Consider the following 23,071-nt stretch of genomic DNA (forward strand, 5'->3'; position numbering starts at 1 on the left):
ATACAAGGAGAAATAGTAAGAGGTGCTAGGGTAGCTGTGGGAACCCCTGAACCCCAGGAGTGGGGAGAAGGACATAAAAATGAAACAGCAATATATGGCATCATTTTGTAGAGTTGAGTTTGCATGGCTAGTATTCTTGGTATTCAAGAGGTAGTGTGTTTTCAACTAGATTCTATGTCTAGACTTCTGATGGGCTCAGCCTCACAGTGGTGCCTAAGGTTAAGATCATGTGACTCAATTAGCCAGGCTTCCCCAGTTACAGGCAAAAGAAAGACACATTAATTGAGCTTTAAAAATAAAATACAACCCTGTTAAAGTAAAAGAACATTAATGTTAACAATTCACGAGTAACTAACATTTACACACATTTTAACTGTTGCACGACAAAGAAGGTAGTTAATAAATTATCAACACTTAGGCACAAGAAAAACAGCTGTCTCAGCTTCCACAACTGCTATTAGCACTGCTTGAATTTCCTCTGGATCATTAACATCTGGGCCCAATATTCCTACTCAGGGACTTCCCAGTAGCTTGCAGTTTGCAGTTCTTTGTTAATTGCAGTAGGTAGCACTGAATGCCCTTAAGAAAGAATTTCATTTGTGCCTATGCAATGCCAATCCCAGAAACATCCTTGGGTTTCTAAATCTTTGTTTTAAAGAAAATGGCTTAGGGTTTTACTAAGCTTTCTCTGCAGAACACTTACAAGTATCCACCCTAAGCAACCCCCTTTTCATCTAGCGGTAGAGCTAAGTCTATGAAGCCCCCAAGGCTAATGCCATTCCACTGAGCATGCCATTCCAGTGAAATTTCCATTCCACCACAATCCTCCCCAGCAAAGCCAGAAAGTAATGCCCGCAATGTTAAAGAAACTATAATGTTGTAGCCATTTTCATAGTCCCTCCTCAAAATGAGAAGGAAACTGGTGATGGAACCTAGCCACAGCACCCTGTACCTTGCAGCAGGTCCTTGGCCTCCAAGCATGAGGCTTCTGACAGGAACTGTTGTTACCCTGGACCCACCTGGCTGAAGCTGGCTTCTTGGCTCCCTGGGACCATGCACCTTCCCCTAGAGGCTGGACAGTCAAAGGTGAATAACCCATCGGTCCCTCCCTCCCTCTCATCCCACCATTCTTCACCCCACCCCAGCAAATGATGATAATGGCTAACTTTTCTTGGATGCTTACTGCATGCCAGGAACCCCATCTAAGCATTTTTCAGGTATGTTTCATTTGAGAACTTTAGGCGTTCCCGTCGTGGTTCAGCAGAAACGAATCTGACTAGGAACCATGAGGTTGCAGGTTCGATCCCTGGCCTCGATCAGTGGGTTAAGGATCCGGCGTCACCGTGAGCTATGGTGTAGGTCAAAGACACATCTCGGATCTGGCATTGCTGTGGCTGTGGCGTAGGCCGGCAACTACAGCTCCAATTAGACCCCTGGCCTGGGAATCTCCATATGCTGCAGGGGTGGCCCTAAAAAGACAAAAGAAAAAAAAAAGAAAGAAACAACTCCTTGGTTAAGGGCATGAATTCAAGTCAAACTGCCTGAGTTGAGAGTCCTGCATCCTAGTTGTGTGACCTTGGATAAATTTACCTCTTGGAGCCTTAGCTTCTTCATCTAATGGGCTAATAATACCTATAGTTCATGAGACTATTGAGAGAATTAAATGAGTTAATATAGAGAGAGGATATAGAACAGTGCAATTTAAGTATTAGATTAATAATATGCCAGTAGAGAACAGATTTGTGGTTGCCAAGGGTGAGTGAGGATGGAGGACGGATGGAGGGGGAGTTTGGGGTTAGCAGGTGCAAACTATTATACAGGTATAGACAAACAACAAAATCCTACAGTGCAGCACAGGGAACTATATTTAATATCCTATGATGAACCATAATGGAAGAGATATAAAAAAGAAAGTATATATATTTATAACTGAATCACTTTGCTGTACAGCAGAAATTAACACAACATTGTAAATCAACAATACTTCTGTTAAAGATATGTCTGATTGAAAGTGACTGATGATGAATTTTGTTTTTTATGATTTGGAGTTTTTCTCTACATGACATTTCAAGGGAATAAAATTGACATTCAGCTTTTTATTCATTCTCATAAAATGTGAACAATTTTCAAATAGAACCTTTCCTTGAGAGACTCATGACCTAAATGGAATTAAATAACTAAAAACTAAATATAGTTCTTATAGCCTATTTTGTTTAATGTCACAAATTTTAGAATACCAAATAATTCTACAAAAATTGCAATTCTAATATCATCTGCTCTATATTTCTCTACCTGGTGTTATAATTTATTTAATGTTATAAATATTTATAAGTTCAAAAAGCAAATGTTTTCTCTAAAGTAACCTAGCTAATATATCCCCTTATTATACATATTAATTGATATTCTTTCTCTATCTGAAATTTCTTAGTAGTTATTTTGTATGTACAATTATAGTTCTCATAATCGTATTATTTCAGAATTTTACCCTTGCAAAAATAAATATATGTTTATACTTCAATTGACTGAAAGATTTAAATGAATAAAGTGCATAAAGAGATTTTTTATCTAAGTTACATCTAGAATAAAACTTACCTATATTTCAATGTTCCAATATCCCGATACATCAATATTAAAAAGAAATCCAAATAATATGATGTGTTCATTTTATAGATATTATCATGCTGATATTTTATGATGGAAAATACGTGATTACACAATCACTGCTCAAACTCAAGTTCAGAGATGTCAAAAATGAACATAGACTTTCACTGAAGTAGACTAGATGGCCATCTATCAGGGCTTCAGAGACTAAACCCGAACCAAAGCTGAATAGAATGTTTAGCTAAATACCAAAGTCAAGGCTTCGGTGTGTGTCCAATATATTAGTACAGTCTTCAGTCATGAAGAATAATAGTTTAAAACATGCAGAAATGGGGAAATGCTCATGATAGCATCAGAGTATATAAGAAAATAGGATATTTAATTATATAAATAATATGATCCAAATCATTTCCATTTGAACTCTTTAGATTCTGAAGAACAGTGATTCATCCCAGCAAGCCTGGGTAAAAGGAGTTTGCTGTAAGGGTAAACACTGAGCAACACAGCAACACAGATAAACTAGAGACTCTCATACTACATGAAGTAAGTCAGAAAGAGAAAGACAAATACCATATGATATCACTTATATCTGGAATCTAATATACAGCATAAATGAATCTTTCCACAGGAAAGAAACTCATGGACTTGGAGAACAGACTTGAGGTTACCGAGGGGGAGGGAGTGGGGTGGACTGGGAATCTGGGGTTAATAGATGCAAACTATTGCCTTTGGATGGATAAGCAATGAGATCCTGCTGTACAGCACTGGGAACTGTATCTAGTCACTTCCGATGAAGCATGATGGAGGATAATGTGAGAAAAAGAATGTACATATATATGTATGTGTGACTGGTCCCTTTGCTGTACAGTAGAAATTTGACAGAAAAAGTTGTAAACCAACTATAGTGGAAAAAATAAAAATAAAAATCATTTTTAAAAAATTGAGCAATACAAAGAGGACCAATGAAATCCAAGAGCTGACACTTAATGAAGCTAAAAAAGAGGAAGGAAAAATAGAAAAGTGTGCTAAAATCTTCATCTAACACGGCGGGGTATCAAAAGATAATGTCTAAAGTTGAGCAAACCAGAAAAGATTCAACAAAGGAAACCCACACAACTAACAATGATCGCATTAAAAACTAGAAGAGGAAGAGAATAGTGCAACATTCCTTTTTAATAGGGGATACTTAATAGACATATCCTGAAATAGCCAATCAAAAATTAGACGAGTGTATCACTTAGAAATAGAAAGATGACCATCAAAAACACTAAAAACAGAATCACTTAAAAATGGCTGCTGCCTCTGGTAAATGGGAATGGGATGAGGCAAGGCACTGTGGTTTCTTTTATAAGGCTTTCTGCAGTACGGTTTTAAATTCAAGGTTCAGGTAGTACCTGGTTAAAAAATTTTATATGAAACGACTAATTGCATTAAAGACTTTCTTTACGTCTGCACAGATGATAAAGACGTTGGCATGTTGTACCTTCATCTCTCTTCACCCAATCTTGAGATGAACGAACGTAGTCTGGGTTAGTGAGGTCCCAAGATTTCTTCCATATCAGAAGGAAGCACTGGTGCCACATCCATCCAGTCTGCTCCCTTTTACTAGTTATGTTAATTCTGTTATGGGCAAAAGTGGGAAACTTCCATTTTTACTTAAAAATCACATCCTGTCTCCAAAGACAGTACATCGAAATTGTTTCTCATTTACATGTCGTAACTCCCTCAGTCACAGAATAATTCATTATTCTATGAAAATGTGCATTAGTCTGTAAGTGTGAATGGAATCAAAAAGCAAAGCATTCTTAAAAAAAATATGATGACCTTCCTTTTGCCACAGAAGTCAAACCCAGATAAAACCACATTAACATAGTGATTGGGAATTTTTGCACATCAAAAATTTTATATAGATTTAACACTATTTTCAGGCTTTGTTTAATGAATATTTAATTCAGAAAGCTATGAAATAATAGGTAATTATAGCTCTACAAGAACACATATTGACATGGAGTTTAAAAGACTGTGAAAGGTGCCTTGTGCCTGCAGTGAGTTTATAATTTAAACACAAAGAAAAATTTTCAGGTTGCCAATCAAGTATTCATCAGAATAAAGAATGCTAGGAGGATCTCACTTCCTCGGGGCACGTATGCAAAAGAGACACTAAAAATAACCTAGGAACAGGTTTGGCAGACCTTGTTTAGGCAAAATTCCAAACACATCCAAAAAGAGCTGATGAAGGGAAAAAAGTTTCCCTAGTTTGAAAGCAAATGCCATAGCACATAAGCTTCAGCTTTGGAAAAGATGGTGAGGATAAAAAGCAAAGGCCTTCAAAGTAGGAAAAGCTGAGCAAGCCCAAGAAATTCAAATTTTATTTCTCCACCCTTTTAATATCTTTTTCTTTTTTTTTTTTTTTGTTTTTGTTTTTGTTTTTGTAAGATAGACCGACCAATGGACTTCAACAGAAAACGTCACTAATATGAAGGATTCGGCTTCCAGGTTGCAATAAACTCCATTTGTCAAGTTTGGGTATAGCATCAGAGAAGATTCACAATTACCAGAAAAAGCTATTAACATATTCCTCTCTTTTCCAACTAACTGTCCATGTGAGGACAGATTTTGGTCATATACATCAACCAAAGAACGGATCAAAACAGATTCAGTGCAGAAGCGGATGGGAGAGTCATTTGTCTTCTATTAAGCCAGACATTAAAGAGATTTACAAACGTACAAAACCATGCTTTGTTTTAACTTTGAAAGAATAGTTACTATTCACAAAAATATGTTATTTATGCTAAGATACAATGAGCTTTTACTATCATTTTCTCAACATCAGCTGTGCCCCAGTATCTTCACCTGTGACTCATGACAGAGCTTGGGTCTCTTGCTGTCCCTAAGAAACAGTCACACCAGGGTGTAGAGACTTAATGGATTATCCCTCTTAGGTGGGGTTTACATTTTAAAAAGCCCATCCAATGCCGTAGTAAAGTTTAAAACGTTTATACTCTATCCCATCCATAGGGAATCACCCTTACTTGCAAAGAGTATGGCAAGGTTTAAAAAAGAAGACTTTATAGTCCTTCCAGCAACTTGCCCCCTACCTTGCAGAGAAAGGTTCTGAGGGCAGCAGTTCTCATACTTTGTCTGGGGTTAGTAGATGCAAACTATTGCATTTGGAGTGGATGAGCAATGAGATCCTCCTCTAGAGCACAGGCAACTATACTAGTCACTTGTGATGGAACATGATGGAGGATAATGGGAGAAAAAGAATATATATATTTGTATGACTGGGTCACTTTGCTGTACAATAGACATTGACAGAATGCTATAAACCAACTATAATAGAAAAAATAAAAATCATTAAAAAAAAAAAAAGGTTTCTGGAATGCCCCAAACGACCAGTTCCCATCCCCTGAAATTCTGAGACTCTGATTCAGCCCCAGAGAGCTATATTTTTTAACCAGCATTATAAGCAAATCTGATGTAACACATCCCCTGACCCACATTTGAAAATCATTGCACTGCACTAAAACGCAAAGGGCTAGAGAAAACCTTCACTGCTCTCTGCTACAGGAAAATCCACCAGGGTAGGTTTTCTCAAGTATTTCTCTGTCCTGCATTCTGTCTTCTTGTCCTCACTCATGACTTGTTTCTAAAAACTCTCAAGGATTTTTAATTGTCCTTTCATTCCTAAGCACAGACGTGAGTCCTCTCGCAACCTGGCAGCTCCTTCCTACACAGTGAGACATCTGTAGCCTCTGGGGATCTAGATAGCAGCTAGACCAATAATCCTTCATCTAAGAGACTTGGCTCCATGCTAGTATTTTTAATTTTCCAATTTGCTGCTTGTTGGTTGACTGACTGGCAGTTGGATGCCATCCTATTTCTTGTTTACCTAATACTATAAAATAATTCCCTTTTGCTTATGCCCCAAGCCTCTGTGCCCATCCTACGCCAAAGAAAGAGGGTTAACCCATAAATCATAGCTAAACCATTACCTTAGAGCTAGAAAAGATAGAAGAGTCTTATTACAGTTCAAGATTCTTGAAATTACTGCTGAAAAAAAATCCTCAATCTGCTTTTCCCCCCAAATCCATCCCAGTTGAAGTAGCACTACTTGTTCTCAGTGTCACAATGAGCACAAACACAGGCCCTGAAGCTGTGTTGCAGTCCTCAGCCATGAGATGGTCCCTCGGGTAGTTTAGCAAATGCTCATGGTTAACAGATTATGATTTAAATGAAAACACAAAAGTTATCAATCTTGCAAAAGTACTTGCGAATATCTGTGGACCTTCAGGGTTCTACAGATCACAGTGTGAAAAACACCGGCATAATGGAAAGAATTTCTATCTCTGCCACTTGTTGCCTCTGTGACCTTGTTTGTGGTACCTTATCCCTCTGGGTCTTGCTTCCAACAAAGGTAGACTGCTCCATAAAAGGTGCCAATATTAGTGTAGTACGGAGGACGCGTTGCATAGGGAGACACTGAAGTCTGGAAGACCAGTTGGGAAATTATTACAATGGCTCAGTTATGAGCAGATAAGGGATGGGACTAGGTTGCTGGTAGTGGGAATAAAAAGCGATAGCTCCAAAGACTAACTTAGAAAGAACCAGCATCTGTGACTGACCAGGGTGCTGTCCCAACTCTACTCCCAGGATGTTAGCTGGTGTTTTGTGAAAACCGTGATTCCAACTTAGAAGAAATTTGGGAAATGTTGCTATAAGGTAAGCAAAGAAATCCTGATAAATATTATTTCAGAATATTATTTGCTGGCTCTACAACTACTAATCCGATGAAATTAAAAGTGAAAGTCTTATAGTTCGCTCTCTCTCTTTCACACACACACTCTCTCTCTCAATACTACAGCAGTACTTAGCCTGTCCTGATGCTATGAGTTTTCTAGGATGCTACATTCCCAGTGTCGCAATCAGAACCTTACCAGTAGCAAGCACTAAATAACTCTTCCTTGAATTAATAAATGAGCAATTAAGAAAACAACTAGATGATGAGATTTTAAGAGTCTGGGAAGGACCACACGACTCGCTCAGATTTTTCCTTCAGACGGCTAATATTAAATTTTCAACAAAAGAATTTAAATCCTTTGGCCAACACCTCTGGGGAGAAAATAATGGCTTCAGCAAACGCATTCTCAAACTTACCAAGATGGCAGAGAACGTGCATGTGATAATATTTGCTGTGAAGCACCAGGTCTAGAAACAGTTTCATCATTAGAAACTGAACATTGTATGTTGGTAAGATTGACAAACATGGGTGTGCTATAATTGAACCAAGAAAGACAGGATGACTGAGTAGAAGCCCCTGGAGGAGGCTTTGATGACAAAAGCAATATGGCAGCCGCAGGGGAAAGAATCAAGTGTTCCTCACCCCAGCGGCTCCAAAGATAATTTCTCGTGGTGCATGCCTCAGGTAGAGTCCTGGCTGGACGACCAGGTATTACGTGGCTTCCCAGAAATCACAGAGTGAAGCCATCAAAGCTTAATATAATCAGGTTGGAAGGTCACTCTGGGAACTTAAAATATCCAATATATGGGACATAGAGACCTGAAGTCAGAAGGGAGGACATCTCATGACTCCAACAGTCTGCTCTGAAAAAGGACTTAAATGTCAAAGGGGGTGAATGGGGGAATGGATTTAACAACAGGATGATCAGTTATCCAAACGCTATAGTTATAGGTGGTAACTCCTCATAGGGTCTGATACATGTGTTATACAGTGTTTTTGCTTAATCAAATCTCAACACAATTTTGTAGCAAGATTATTTGCCCTGTGTTTCAGATAGTCCCAAGTGTGTTGGGTAAGAAATGATATGCCATGCTCAATATTCCGGGAAACAAACTACCTGGGGGAATTCATGAAAGACTGCAGAATTATGATGCTGCATTTTAATATCCTTTTGCTATATTTTCATGTTCACTGATGCAAGGCATCAGGTATCAAACATGTAAGGAATTTTGGCAGGATAGGACACATACAACCAGCAGGGAGGAGCTAAGCTAGGTGCAAGCCTGGGCCAGGACAGGACGGGGACAGTGCGCTGGAGTGACTCTTAGCCATTTCTCTAATCTGAGGCCACACTGTAGCACCAGGAAGCTGGAGACAGCTTGAAGGTTAAGGAAGCAAAGCAGATATTGCTAAGGATGGTGTCAAGAATCAGCCAGGGCTCAAGGTAAGTAGAAAAGTTATGAAGGGAGACTCGGGCAGATCTGCCTCCAGTACCTACAAAAATAAAATTAGGGAGTTCCCGTCGTGGCGCAGTGGTTAACGAATCCAACTAGGAACCATGACGTTGCGGGTTCGGATCCTGCGCTTGCTCAGTGGGTTAACGATCCGGCATTGCCGTGAGCTGTGGTGTAGGTTGCAGACGCGGCTCGGATCCCACGTTGCTGTGGCTCTGGCGTAGGCCGGTGGCTACAGCTCCTATTCAACCCCTAGCCTGGGAACCTCCATATGCCACGGGAGTGGCCCAAGAAATAGCAACAACAACAACAAAAGACAAAAGACAAAAAAAAAAATAAAATAAACTTAAAAAAAAATAATAATAAAATTAGAATTGTGTTGTGTACAAGCAGTCACAACATCAACAGTCAAACAGAGACCCATGAAGCCAACAGTATTCTGTTTCATGGCATGCGTGGCCAAAACAAAAGACATAGCCTGCCTTCCAAATTATTTATTTTGGCTTCAGACTGGAATAAACAAAAAGCAGGTCAGTCACAATAGAATCTGATTTGCTACATTCATAGATAAGTATTGATTTGACCGCAAGCTAAAGAACTCAATCATAATGATGGATATATATATATATTTATGTGTGTGTGTGTGTTTGTGTGTGTGTGTGCGCGCGTGTATAAAACGCAATATACATATTGTGTTTTAGGGCCACACCAGCGGCATATGGGAGTTCCCAGCCTAGGGGTCGAATCAGAGCTGTAGCTGCCAGCCTACACCACAGCCACAGCAACACAGGATCCAAGCAGCATCTGCAACCTATACCACAGCTCATGGTAGATCCTCAACCCACTGAGCAAAGCCACGGATTGAACCTGCATCCTCATGGATACTGGTCGGGTTTGTTACAGCTGAGCCACGATGGGAACTCTGATGGTTATGATTTTTACTGCCTGGCTGATGATATCTGCAACAGAAAGAGCTTTATGAAGTCCAAACATCGCACCCAAGGAGAGGGTGATACATGCTCGTTTAAAAGATTGGAAGATTCTCATCAATAAGCCACAGGAAAAATAATTGAAGGAATCCTGGACTTGTTACAGACACATTTTCAATAACCTGCTACTCCTACATCCTTCTTTGACTTTGTAGTTGTTCCAAATAATTTTCATGCATTTTAATGTTGTCTCATTATAAGATATGATTTTATAAGAATTAGGCTTGACCAGGATGATCTTTCTGTAATAGAATCTACTAATATTAACTAAGGAGGTAAGGGAATTGACCTAAATACCCAAGTTAAAAAACAAAGAATTATAACTTTGTATTGTCAGCACTCAGAGAATGTTGAGAGGTTTAGGGCCTTTGATCACTGTCAGGACAATAAAAGGTGGGCAATTATTGCAACTTGAACCTAGTCTTTTCTAAGGCTATGCTGTCCATAGAAGTACATGAACCATTAATATGATAATATGAGCCACAGATGTAATTTTAAATTTTATAGTAGCTGTACTAAAACAGGTAAAAAGGAGAGATGAAATTAATTTGTATGGTATATTTTAACACAATAGAGCTAAAATATTATCATTTCAACATATACTCAATATTTAAAAATCATTAGTAGTAATATTTTACATTTTCTTTTGTCATACCAAGCTGTTGAAATTCAGTGTATTTTTTACACTAACACGTCTCGATTCAGTCTAACCCCAAGTCAAGGGTTCAATACCCCTAATGTGGCTAGTGGCTACCATATGGGCAACACAGTCCCAAGATCTCAAATGCGTAGTGACATTCAAACAGAAAAAGCAATTATTGAATATACTGTGTGATAAATCAAAAATTTCATACCATCAATTGTTCTAATATATATTATTTATAGAGTATTATAATTATCTTTAAGTAATTGTTAAAAAAATAAAATGAAAGGGTTTTTTATTGTTTCCAAATTAAGAAAAAAGGATCCATTAGTTAATTTTTGTGGTAGAATACCTCAATCCAACAAGTTATGAAGACCCATGCCTTGGAATATTATGTGGGTCATTTAGAACTCTGAAAAAAAAGAAAACCCTGAGAGCCAAATTAGAAGGGAACAGGGTGGGAGAGAAGGAAGGGGAAAAGGGAAGGAAGGAGGGAGCAGTGGACACTATGACAATGACAAGAGGATCTGGTTTGGGGAGGGGCTTCATTTCCATCACACTTTGCCAAGAACCTGTGCTGGCACAGAAGTGTATGGCTCTACACAGCTTTATTGCACCAGTTTGCAATTATTTATTGCTCTGGCTCTCTTTCATCACAAGAGACACATCTGAAGGCATGGCTCGGTCCAACCAGCCTCATCATGGATACAGATCACCATGGCCCACCCCACACCGAAGTATGGGCGGTTGGAGTTCCCACCATGGCACAGTGGGTTAAGAGTCTGAATGCAGCAGTTTCGGTCTCTGTGGTCTCTGTGGAGGCATGAGTTTGATCCCCAGCCCAGCACAATGGGTTAAAGGAACTGGAGTTGCCACAGTTTTGGCGTAGTTCACAGCTGTGGCTGGGATTCAATTCCTGGCACAGGAACTTCCATATGCCATGGATGTGACCCTTAAAAAAAAAAAAAAAAAAAAGAAAAAGAAAGTATGGGCAGTGACCTATAAAGGCCCTTTCTGCCCTTAAATACCTCTTCCACGTCCCACTATGATGCCTGAAATCTACAGAGAGCCTTTCTTTTTTCCTTTTCTTGGTCTTTTTAGGGCCACACTCGTGGCATATGGAGGTTCCCAGGTTAGGGATCGAATTCAAGCTGTAGCCACGGGCCTATACCACAGCCACAACTCAGGATCCAAGCCGCATCTGCGACCTACACCACAGCTCACGGCAACGCCAGATCCTTCACCCACTGAGCAAGGCCAGGGATCGAACCTGCATCCTCATGGATCCTAGTCAGATTCATTTCCACTAAGCCACAACGGGAGCCCCCAGAGAGCCTTCCTTTGAATAAGGAGAGTGTTCCCCAAATTTCAACCATTTGATTATGTTGACCATTTTTTCTGCCAGATCTGTACCTTCTGTTTTTTCACCTATTTAATATATTTTCTTTAAACCCACTCTTTTTTCACAGAAATAAACTTTTGAAGGAAAGGAACTCTCTATCACTACGAAAAAGTAAAACCTATAAAATTTGCCACGAATACTCTAAAGATAGCAAACACCACTGTTACACTTTAAATGGTCACATACGTAACACCTCAAGTCATCATGCCCACCACCAGTGGTAAAACTACTACTTGCTAGGAAATACTGGGTTAAGTATTTCCAAATGCTTAAAAAGGTGACCGCAAAAACGTGAATATCACAGAGCAGATGTGGCATTCATAAATACTTAGCTATGAAAACTGTTTGAGCAGAGGATCTGGTTTATCCTCATCTTTATTGTCACTAAGAATCACCTGGGAAGCTAATTTAAAATATTGGTTTCTGGGGAGTTCCCGCTGTGGGGGAGTGGGTTAAAACCTGACTTGTATCCATGAGGATGCAAGTTTGATCCCTGCCCTCGCTCAGCTGGTTAAGGATCTGGTATTGTTGCAAGCTTCGGTGTAGGTCACAGATGCAGCTTGGATCTGGCATAGGCCAGCAGCTACAGCTCCAATTCAGCCCCTAGCCTGGGAACTCCCATATACCCCAGGTGCAGCCCTAAAAAAAGAAAAAAAATATATATAGGTTTCTGGGTCCCACATCAGATTTTGTAGATTTAGTAGAATCGGGTTGGGCGTGGATATATGCTTTTTTGTTGTTGTTGTTGTTGTTGTTACTCTCACAGCACATGAAAGGTCCCCAGCCAGGGCTTGAACCCATACCAGAGCAGAGAACCTGGGGGAGGGGGGCAGTGACAACATCAGATCCTTAATCCACTGCACCACAAGGGAACTCTGGATATACGCATTTTTATCAGACGTTTCAGGTGGTCAGGAATTAGTTGGTCCGCAAAGCACCTAAGAAATCCTGGGATGCAGCACTACCCAGTAAGAGACGCCAACACAGAGCAGCGGGACTCCAACACAGAGCAGATGCATGGGGAGAGGGGAGGGATCTGAAGATGAGCTCCATCAGTTCCACTGTTTGGGGGAAGGTCCCTTTCCAGATGACCAGAGCCTAATGCAACAACCTATTCACTTCAGTACAAACCCAGCAAAAAAAAATCACCTTGATAATTATAAATAAAGCATATATATCAGCCCTAGATGGAATTGCTCTGTATCTTGTGTTTTTCCTCTTTTCAGAGAAAATAAAGGTCATGTGTTTATTAGGCTTAGAGTGTTGGGAATCAATATAAAACTTCCACTTCATCATGATAGTCTATGTGAAAGATGTGAGATTTAAAGTTGGTGTAAAAAGGAGAGATAGTATGTGAATGCACTTTTCCAGCAAACTGGAATGAATCAGAGTGCATCCTATAGGATATAAAGACATTGCCAACAAAAGCCCTCCAGGTAAATGCTGCCTTGGCAAATGAACCAAATCAGAGGCAGAAAAAGCTTAGCAGGGGACTGTCTGCAATTTGAGATACTTTCTGGTTTCCCCTTACCTCGTACCAGGTATTGTAGGTTGCTGTGTCAGAAGCTTACAAGGTGGTTGGTGGCCAGTGATGCCTGTCTCCTGGTTTTCATGCCCTCATGTCATCCCCTCCCCTGCAGGGTGGTCTAAACCTAGTGAATTGCTTCTAACATATAGAATATAGCAAAAGCAAAGCCAACAACCCAACTGAAAATGGGCAAAAGACCCGAATAGACATTTCTCCAAAAAAGATATACAGATGGCCAACAAGTACATGAAAAAATGCTCAACATCACCAATTATTAGAGAAATGCAAATCAAAACTACTCTGAGGTACCACCTTAAACCAGTCAGAATGGCCATCATGAGTAAGTCCACAAATAACAAATGCTGGAGAGGGTATGGAGAAAAGGGAACCCTCCTGCACTGTTGGTGAGAAGGTAAATTGGTACAACCACTATGGAAAACAGTATGGAGGTACCTTAGAAAGCTATATATGGAACTACCATATGACCCAGCAATCCCACTCTTGGGCATATACCTGGACAAAACTTTCCTTGAAAAAGACACATGCACTTGCATGTTCATTGCAGCACTATTCACAACAGCCAAGATGTGGAAACAACCCAAATGTCCATGACAGATGATTGGCTTAGGAAGATGTGGTATATATACACAATGGAATGCTACTCAGCCATAAAAAAAGAACAAAATAATGCCATTTGCAGCAACATGGATGGAACTAGAGACTCTCATACTGGGTGAAGTAAGTCAGAAGAGAAAGACAAATACTATATGATATCACTTATATCCGGAATCTAATATACAACACAAATGTACATTTCCACAAAAAGAAAATCATGGACATGGAGAACAGACTTGTGGTTGCCAAAGGGGAGGGGGAGGGAGTGGGATGTATTGGGAATGTGGGGCTAATAGATACGAACCAGTGCCTTTGGAATGGGTAAGTAATGCGATCCTGCTGTACAGCACTGGGAACTATATGTAGTCACTTATGATGGAGCATGATAATGTGGGAAAAAATAATGTATACATGTATGTGTGACTGGGTCACCTTGCTATACAGTAGAAAATTGACAGAATGCTATAAACCAGCTATAATGGAAAAAATAAAAATCATAAAATTAAAAAATAGAATATAGCAAAAGCAATACAATGTACATCTGAGATTAAGTTTGTACAGATGTGACTTTGTCTTGCTCACCCTCTCTCTCTGGAGCTTCCTGCTTGACAGATGATTGGCTTAGGAAGATGTGGTATATATACACAATGGAATGCTACTGATGAAACAAACTGTTTCAGTCTGATGAAACAAACTGCCAAGTTGTGAGATGCCCTACAGAGAGGTCTACAAGACTGCAGAGTTTATATCAGTTTCTGTGGCTGCTGCAGCAAACTACTGCAGACATGGTGGATTAAAACAACAGAAGTGTATTATCTCCATTCTGGAAGCCAGAAGACTGGAATCAGCATCACAGGGCCATGGAGAGGTGTTGGCATAGCTGTGCTTCCTCTAGAGGCTCTAGTGAAGAATATATTCCTTGGTTCTTTCAGCTTCTTGTGGCTGCCAGCATCCCTTGACTTGTGGTTACATCACTCCTGTCTGCCTCTGTGGTCCCACTGCCCCTTCCTTTCCTGCTCTAATCTCCCTCTGTCATCTCTTATAACAATGCTTCTGATGGCATTTAGGTCCCCACCCAGATAATCTAGGAAAATCTCATCTCCAGAGTCTCAATCTCATCCATAAAAACTTCACCGTATGGTAAATTTTATGTCATGTAATTTATCACAATTAATTTTTTTAATTTTAAGGTAACATTCATATATTCCAGAAATTAGGATCTGATACCTTTGGGGGCCACCATTCCACCCACTACAAGTGGTTCCTAGCCAACAACTAGAGAAGAACCGAGGTCAGGTCAACAGTCAGTGAGGAACTCAGTCCTGCGGATGACCACATGAGTGAGCTCAGAAGATGCTCCTTTCCCAGTCGAACCTGAGCCTCGAGTTAACTGTAGCCCAGGTGAAGACCTGAGTGCAACCTGTGGAGACCCTGGGCCAGAGAACCCTGCTAAACTGTGCCCAGATTCCTGACTCAGGAAACTGTGAGATAACAAAAGCCTTTGTAACCAACAAGTGTGGGGATATTGTTACACAACAAAAGATAACAGTTGCTTTGCTCAAGGCTTGTAAGATGCCAATTCATTACACTGTATTTACATCTAAGATGACAATTTAATCAACATTTTTATTAACAGAAGTAAATTAAGACCGTAAACTACAGAGTTAGAAAAAACCCACTTTCTGCACGACCTCAAGCAAGGGCTCTGAGATTTTGTTTCCACTTGTGTTAGATGGAGTTAATGACAGTTTCTTAGCGTTGTTGAAAATATTTCATGACCTGCGTAAAGCATCTACTTCAGGATCTGGCAGAGCCTATACTATTTTTATATCCCCTAAGAAAATACATATATTTGAACACAAAATAGAATCAAATATTTTTTAGACCTATTATCTCAGATTTTTTAAAATAAAATTATCATTTCTCCAAGATCAATTAACTGGTATTACTTTTGAAAAATCCAACATCTCCTATGATGGGTTCTCTACTCTCCTGTTTGAAACATTAAAAATACTTAATATAAAATATGGAATCAGGAAATGAAAGAATAAAGAAATCAAGACCAAATTGTTTTAACTGGAGTCAGTGAAACGTTTCTTGACAGAGAGAGATGATGCAATCACTTACCCAGAGGAAACTAATAAGGGACCTTGAAACAAAGGGTGAGTCTGGGAAACTGTTCAGAGATGGATGGTGGGGCCATTTAGGTGGCTGGGGCAGAAGGAAGAGGCTGTAACATCCCTCGGGGGACTGGAGGGGTGGTTTCAGAAGCATTTTGTGGGACAAGAGGCTGAAGGTTAATGATAATGGACATTGAAAGATGTGGAAGCTAGACACTTCAGGGGACACCCTCTCTCTTTCGTGGAAGGTTTGATCCAGAGTCTCATCCTTGAACTTGATAAGCACATTTCCTCTGCTCTCTTCTCATCTCTGAAATAAGGAATCATCTGGATGATCTCCCGGGTCCCTTCTAGCTGACATTCACGGCCACTGCCCATGTGAAAATAGATTATTCCCTCACACATATGCTCAGCTTACCGATGAACAGTGCAACACTCTGGGGACAGTCAGCTGCTATTCTGCTTCGCTTTCTGCTCTTTCTCTAGTGTCAGTAAGTTATTCCTCATTTAGGAAGAGATTCAGCGCTTAATATGTGAGAGAAAAAGAACCCACAAGATGGCTCTCCAAGGGGCTCTGAACAACCTAGAAAGACAATTTATCTTCCCCTAACTGACAGTAGGATTCACTAGGGCCCTTGACCTTGAGTACGGAGATAGAGGACCTGATGTGTTTTGGGTGGGGATATTAATGCACCAGCAGTCACATCAACACACACAGGTTTTCTGGAATTTGGGGGGACTTTTTTCCTTTTAAAGGAGAAAGAAAATAAGTCAAATTGCTTATTTCTTTTTCAAAGTATTTTACATTTACTAATTGTGTTTTTTTTTTTTTTAATTTATGCCAGAGATTATTAGCATGGGAAAAGGAGATGCTGAGGAGTGCTTTGTTATTTCCATGTTTTCAGGCCTCCCTTTCTACTGTCAGCCTAGAGGCAGTCTCAGCAGCCCTGGTTTATGTGTATAGGCGCTGATGTTTCCTCTCCTGTCAGCCTTGACCTCTGGCTCCTTGCACCTCCCTCCCAGTCACCCAGCCAGCGGGCAGCCTGTCACAGGCTGCTCCCCCAGAAGCCTTTTCAAAAACCAGCAGTTACCTGGCAACAGTGACAATCTGCGAACAGGAGACAAAACAGCAGCGGACACCAGAAAGAGCAGCTTCTTCCAGAATCTAAAAGAGGGAAAGAGAAGGGCGGCAAACGTCTCTTTTTATCAATGGATTTTTATCCCCGCCTATGCTGTTCTGCTGAATCCCCAAACCTCCAATTTCTACCATCATCTGGTAAAAATAGCCTCCAATTGGAGAGTTTAATAACAGCCACAGAGATTCATATGGAATCGTGCACTTAGGTAGACTCAGTAATCACTCCCTCCCTTAATCCCAGTGTAGAATGCTCAGGAGTTAATCAACCTAGTTTCCATCTGTGCACGTGTTGTGTTCCAACCTAAGAACGTATTTTGACCACCTAATTACCCTTCCATAATAGCTTCCTAAACTCTGTGTACTGAGAAGCACTGACAAGCAATTGTCGCACTTCTTGCCTCCTTACTCACAACTCCACGGTGAGTGGTACTGGGGTTGGGGGCGGGGTGGACAAGCTTACTAGCTACCAAGAGCTGACATCACTGAATGCTTACTCTGTTTGAGATGCAGCTCTGAGTACCTTTAACTTTCAAAGCTGTCCTATGAGATCAATAATATCATTATCTCCATTTTACAGATGGGAAAAAAACTAGCTCAGAATGACTAACTGTCAAACGTCATACATCTATTAAGAGCAGGGTCAGGATCTGAACTCACTTCAGGGTTTGAACTCATGGCCTTAATTACCTCATTGTGTAGATAAAAGGTGAGTGATGCTAAGATGTGCTAAGAGGGAGCCTGGCTGGATGGTAAGGCAGAGATGAAAATTACCAAACTGTGGCATTCCCGTCGTGGCTCAGTGGTTAACGAATCTGACTAGCATCTGTGAGGACGTAGGTTCAATCCCTGGCCTTGCTCAGTGGGTTAAAGATCTGGTGTTGCCATGAGCTGTGGTGTAGGTCGCAGATGTGGCTCAGATCTGGCACTGTGGTGTAAGCTGGCAGCTACAGCTCCGATTCGACCCCTAGCCCGGGAACCTCCATGTGCCCAGGTGCAGCCCTAAAAAAGGCCAAAAAAAAAAAAAAAGAAAGAAAGAAAGAAAATTACCAAACTGTAAGAGTCAGTGGATAAAAATTAATAATGCTGAAGTCACCTAATGGAATATGCTCATCAAAACTTACTCCCCAGTTAAAGTGGGATGTGTAATTATAGGAATGGCCGGTCAAGCCCTTTGTCAGCAGAGTCCTGTGAAACTACATAAACTCGCCCAGGCTTTGAAGCACATAAACGTCAACCTACGGGAAAGGTGACCCCTGAAGACTCTGTCATCCACAGCATCCTGTGATTCCATGGGAAGAGCAACACAGCCATGTGAGTCAGCGTAAACAGAAGGCAGTGTGGAATGAGATGACCAGAACTTCAGTCCTGGCTTGGTTGTCCACTTTTTTTGTGACTTCACAGATGTCAATTTCGTAAACACTGACTGGGCCGATGTCTTGCACCAAGTGCTGATGTAGGGACTGAGGAAATAGGAATTCCCAGACAGGGGTCATGTTTTAAAGTAGGGTCATGGTCTAGCAGAGCAGGGAGAACTGTGGACAATTTCCCACATTTTCCTTATCTCTAGACTGAGATGACTAATTGCAACTTCTATTGTTGTGAGCTCAGATAACAGTTGTAAAAAGGACTTATGGACTGCAAGAAAGTCAGGCCAAGTTAGGGGTGATTATCCCTGCTAAGACTGAGCTCTTAAAATAATTCAAAGATATTATTACCATGGTTATGACCCTGCATAACCTGACTCCTGCCAACTTCTCCAACTTTATTTCCCTCCAGCGCCCTGTCTCTCTTCATTGCACAAGCCAAAAATATTCCTGCCCAGTTATCGGGATGGCTCATGCTTTCATTTCATTGAGATCTCTGCTCAAAAGCCCAGAAAGATCCTGCCCTATTCACGGTATCTAAAATAGAAAAGGTGTGCACACACACACACACACACACACACACACACACACACAGGCACACACTACACACAAACACAGATATGCTATACACACACACAAACACACATACACACGTGTGCAGGCACACACATCACTCTCTATTTCCTTATCTTGCTTCGTTTTTCTTCAGCGTACTATCTCCTCCTAAAATTATGCTTTGACTTGTTGGCTCACACATTTATTATCTGGCTTTCCCACTGGAATGCAAGCTCTCAGAGGGCAAGGATTTAGTCTTGGGAACCTTCTATTTCTAGTGCCCAGAACAGTTTCTGACTCACACCACAGCTCCACAATTACCGAGATATAGTTCCCATACCTTCCAATCCACCTATGCGAAGTATATAATTTAACAGATTTTAGTATAGTCACGGGGTTGCGTGACCATCACCACAAATGATTTTAGAATGTTTTCATTCCCTCAAAAAGAAACCCCAGGAGTTCCCGTCGTGGCGCAGTGGTTAACGAATCCGACTAGGAACCATGAGGTTGCGGGTTCGGTCCCTGCCCCTGCTCAGTGAGTTAATGATCCGGCGTTGCCGTGAGCTGTGGTGTAGGTTGCAGACGCGGCTCGGATCCTGCGTTGCTGTGGCTCTGGCGTAGGCTGGTGGCTACAGCTCCGATTCAACCCCTAGCCTGGGAACCTCCATATGCCGTGGGAGCGGCCCAAGAAATAGCAACAACAACAAAAGACAAAAAAAAAAAAAAAAAAAAAAAAGAAACCCCATACCTGTGATCAGTCGCTCTCTGTTCTCCGCAGAAGTCCTTTACCCGCCCCCCACCCAAGCCCTACTAATCTATGTTTTGTTTCTATGTATTTGCCTATTCTGGATATTTCATATAAACAAAATAACATAATATGTGGTCTTTTGAACATTAAAGTTTGATGAATGAATGAAAAAAATATTAAATCCAATTGTTGCCACACCCTCTGGATATTAGTAGCTCCTCAGAAAGTTTCCTTCTATGAGTTTTGAGCCACCTATTACCCCCGCCTAAGAAACAGAGAATTCACCTGGCAAAAATACAGCAAAAAAAAAAAAAAAAAAAACCTCATTTATTCCTAGTGCACATTTGTTTGTTTAATTTTTAACTGTGACATTTTGATTGACATTGAACAGAGGCTTCCCATTTGCACAATTAACAGAAAAAAAAGGAACGGCTGACAGCAAATGAATACTTGAAACCAAAGACCAAGGGGTCTGATTATTTACTTAAGAGACCAACTGTTTTCAAACACTCTGAATTACAAGTGATTTAATTCTAATCTAAGCAGAGGCCAGCGAGCCTGGTGCTCTGATATGTTGATTACAAATCATTCTCTATTCATTAAAGCAGGACCTTGATCAGGCAATTTTGGTAGACATAATTCCACACATCCATGGACTTGAAAGTCATAAAATGGCCATTTATTATTTATAAGCATTTCATAATCCACTTCACCGACCCAACTGGTTTTCCCCTTCAGTTATTTTAAATTAGTGAGGTTTTAGTGCATAAATAGGCTCTTCTCCAATCTACACTGTTAAATGAGTCCTCATTTTTGATGTATGTCAGAGTAACTGACATCGATATCTAAATCAAACCATGAACTAGAATTGGAATGGTACCTAAGGTCACTGGGGACAGCCTCTCACTCAATGCTGGAATCCATGCCACGGCTTCCCTGGCTTAAATGCGTTCCACTGATGGGGAGCACAGCAAGACTTGAGGTAGCTCCCCATTCCATCCTTCAAAACAACTTTAACGACCAGGCACTGTTCCTTAAACATCCTAATTTAAAGATTTCCCCCACATGAGTCTCTCTGCATCTACCTTGTTTTAGTCCAAGTTCAGCCCCCTAAGGTAACAGAGGGGAAGCCTACTTCTTCCTGCGAAGAGCGAATGAGTCCCCCAAATGTCTGAAGACAGCTTGCCTCCTTCAGAATTCTTCCCTGAGCTAAAAACACCCCAGGTCATCTTATAACTCAGTTTTCAGACCCCTCTCTGCTGCCATCTTCCTCCACCACCACCTTTCCAATCATCCACCATTGAAGCAATTCATTGGTGTTCCTCAGTACAAATCTGCATGATGGGCACTTAACTGCGAACCTTTCCAATGAAAAGGGGGTCACACAGGCCTCATGCTAATTGTTAGATAGCCTCTTTTTTTTTTTTTTGTCTTTTTTTGCTATTTCTTTGGGCCGCTTCCGCGGCATATGGAGGTTCCCAGGCTAGGGGTCCAATCGGAGCTGTAGCCACCGGCCTACGCCAGAACCACAGCAACGCAGGATCCGAGCCGCGTCTGCAACCTACACCACAGCTCACGGCAACGCCGGATCGTTAACCCACTGGGCAAGGGCAGGGACCGAACCCGCAACCTCATGGTTCCTAGTCGGATTCGTTAACCACTGCGCCACGACGGGAACTCCAGATAGCCTCTTAAATGCAAACACGATCCATATGAATTGCTGAGACTATCTAGATGAAATCGTCCATATTGAGGGATTTCTACGGGCTTTTCACATTCATTTGTGGGTCAAGGGCTGCTTTGAGCTAAAATGAGCAGATCCCATTAAAACAAAGGACAGTATCCATTCAGAAGTTCTGACCTGCATGTCCTATCTTTAGACACATGTAATTTCAACCAAAGTGATCATGAATCAAACCAGGGAAGGCAGAGTTATTTCAGCCGCTGTGAAAACAAAAGCAGTTAATACCAAGCTCCTTGTATTCATTTAATTTGGAGGTTTCCTGAGGAGAGAAAGTAAATTCTGGTGTGCTTCCCATTTAAAGATGCCACACAGAGAATGTTTTATGTCTTCACACATCCTTCCAGAGGTTAATCAGTGCCAAAATACAAGGGGAAGAACTGACAGCCTATTTTTGTCAGGGCCACAGAGACACTATCTTAATGAGAATATTGCAGTTCAAGGTCTAATCTTTTTCTATCCTATCCTAACACAATAACAAGTTTGCCCAAAAATAAGCAGTTTAGGGGGCTTGAGCCTCACTAACCGTGGCCACTCCTTCATCTCCAGCCAGGGAGACAACTCTGGTGCAACCAACCAGAAGCAGCATCAAGCAGTTCCCTTCCAGGAGGCAGCAGCATGCAGGAAAGAAAGAAGGCATTGAAAGTTAGTCTAAGCAGTATTAAATCACAGCACTACTATTTCTTATGAGTAACTATGACAAAATTGCTTAACCACCCTGAGTCTGTTTCTTCATCTAAAAATGGGGTTCTTGTGCTCTCTTTTCAGTAGCACATATACTAAAAGTGGAACAATACAGAGAAGACGGGCATGGCCCTACACAAGGATGACACACACACTCACGGAGCACTCCCGATTTTAAAGTAAATAAATAGAAATAAATTAAAAACGGGATTCTTGATCCTTGCCTCAGATGGCTGCTGTGAGGAGCCATGTATGATAATGCATATGAAATGTAGGTAGTAGACAGGGGAAGGCACAGAGTAGGTGCTCGTTAATATTGACTAATAAATTATAGGTCAGAAATTTGTTCGGTGAAAGCAGAATGACAACAGAGAGTGTGGAATATGCTTAAGAGCTCTTTTGCTTGGGCTATAAGACTGCAAGGAGTTTCCCCCTTTCCACTCCGTCTAAAGAACTGGAACCAGTCAGCTGGAATGGCTTGCTCTCTTTCCTGGACAACAATGAAGTCATAGTGACACTTCCCATATGTTCTATTTTCAAGTTCTGGGCAGCCCCACACCCTTCTCTGGCATTTGTCATGGTAACACTACCCTCCTGACATCATCAACAGTTTCAGACCCCTGACTTTACAGAGGATTTTTCTTTCTTCATAATCAATAGGAAGATACTTAAGCCCACTGGCAAACCATGCTTTGTACATTAGACTACATTGCTTCTGAAGGTTTTCTAGATGAATTTTTTTTAA

The 23,071-nt window shown here is 40.9% G+C and overlaps 1 protein-coding gene and 1 non-coding gene across 33 annotated transcripts in view; one reads left to right on the plus strand and one right to left on the minus strand.

Moving 5' to 3' along the window:
- The window catches only part of RGS8 (regulator of G protein signaling 8), a 139,967-nt gene that overhangs the window by 76,540 nt on the left and 40,356 nt on the right, over window positions 1–23,071 (minus strand). For 18 of the 32 annotated variants that reach the window (XR_014816447.1, XR_014816453.1, XR_014816457.1 and 15 more), the window contains 2 exons: window positions 22,169–22,242; window positions 17,185–17,258 (listed from right to left, as the gene is read on the minus strand). The gene's annotated coding sequence lies outside the window, so the exon portion shown is untranslated. The remainder of the gene's footprint in view (window positions 1–17,184; window positions 17,259–22,168; window positions 22,243–23,071) is intronic. The other 14 variants (XR_014816455.1, XR_014816459.1, XR_014816448.1 and 11 more) reach the window with 1 other exon arrangement.
- LOC146400177 (U6 spliceosomal RNA) lies at window positions 22,396–22,503 on the plus strand. The gene has a single exon (XR_014817006.1). It is a non-coding gene; the product is annotated as a U6 spliceosomal RNA (small nuclear RNA).

This window comes from Sus scrofa, chromosome 9 (assembly GCF_054392235.1).
Source record: "Sus scrofa isolate SSC_HxYL_T2T_F1_AM1 chromosome 9, Sscrofa_HxYL_maternal_Yorkshire_Landrace_v2.0, whole genome shotgun sequence".
In the NCBI taxonomy this organism is placed as follows: domain Eukaryota; kingdom Metazoa; phylum Chordata; class Mammalia; order Artiodactyla; family Suidae; genus Sus; species Sus scrofa.